Below are 1,252 nucleotides of genomic sequence, written 5' to 3' on the forward strand. Positions count from 1 at the left end.
TCCAAAGTCACAGACAGTTTCTTGAAAAATGTGAGGTCCTATGGTGATGGGGATGATAGGTCCTCCTGGATTGCTCTTCTTTTTTGGCAAGGTATAATCTATCCACCTTGCCATCGATGGATGTATATAATAATATGCTGCATTATGAATATCAATGAGATTTGTAGTTTCTAGATCTTTCGCTTGCCCTAGAATCTTACCTTTGTCGGATGGAGGAACATCAATTGCCAGCTGAGCTATTTGTGATTCTATCATTTTATTAAAGCTATGCTGGTTTTTAATGGCAGAAGCAAAGCTATCCATTCTATTATTTATGTTTTCTAGAATTTTATCATTGGTAGCTACCTTTCTAGATAATCCCTCCATAAGTTTGGATTGGCCAACAATTAATTCTCTCAAGGGTGGTTGATTGAAATTATTAAAATTATTACCTTGATAGTTACCTTGGTAGTTCGACCTTTGATGTTGATTCCATCCTTGATTCTACTGAGGATGAAAGTAGTTGTTGTTGTTGACAAAGTTCACATCCTCTTGGGTTTTAGGATAGCTATTTCCTAGATGCCCATTGTTTCCACACACTTCACATGCCATGCGAGAATCCTGAATATGCATGACTTCTTGCTTCTCATTGGCTCGATCTTCAAACTTCTTCATCAGTAGGTCCATCTTGGTAGATAGCATGTCTACCTCCTTGAGTTGATGCATACCTTCACCCCTCTTGCGGGTTTGACATGTTCTTCATTCCAACCTTGATTGGAGGCCATCTTCTCCACAAGAGTTGTTGCAGCTTGTATGGTGAGTGACATGAATGCACGTCCAGCAGCAGCATCCATTGTCTCACGGGTACTGTTGGTCAACCCGTGGTAGAAACTCTGCATAGTAGCCAATTCTTCATCCCATGATAAGGACATTCCACAATGTAATCTTGAAAGCATTCCCATGCCTTAGGGATAGATTCATCATGTTGTTGCTGAAAGCGTAAAATTCTCCCATGCAGAGCATTGGTCTTGCCTGTGGGAAAGAACTTTGCTAGAAAGATAGTGGAATAGTTATCCCATGTAGTATTTCTATCTTTGTTGGCGTAAAGCCATTACTTTGCCTTCCCCAAGAGTGAGAATGCAAAGCGGCGAAGTAACATGGCATCCTAGGTTACTCCTTTGACTGGTGAAGATGCTACAAATCTCCAGGAAGTGTTGGAGATGTGCACTCGCATCTTCATGTGCCTTTCCACAAAATTGGTTTGCTTGCACCA

The 1,252-nt window shown here is 40.9% G+C and overlaps 1 non-coding gene across 1 annotated transcript; it reads left to right on the forward strand.

Annotated features, from left to right (window-relative positions):
- Positions 1-893: 893 nt before the first annotated feature.
- On the forward strand, positions 894-1,002 carry LOC136502376 (small nucleolar RNA R71). Its single transcript, XR_010770532.1, has one exon. It is a non-coding gene; the product is annotated as a small nucleolar RNA R71 (small nucleolar RNA).
- The last annotated feature ends 250 nt before the right edge of the window (positions 1,003-1,252 follow it).

This window comes from Miscanthus floridulus, chromosome 13 (genome assembly GCF_019320115.1).
Source record: "Miscanthus floridulus cultivar M001 chromosome 13, ASM1932011v1, whole genome shotgun sequence".
Lineage (NCBI taxonomy): Eukaryota > Viridiplantae > Streptophyta > Magnoliopsida > Poales > Poaceae > Miscanthus > Miscanthus floridulus.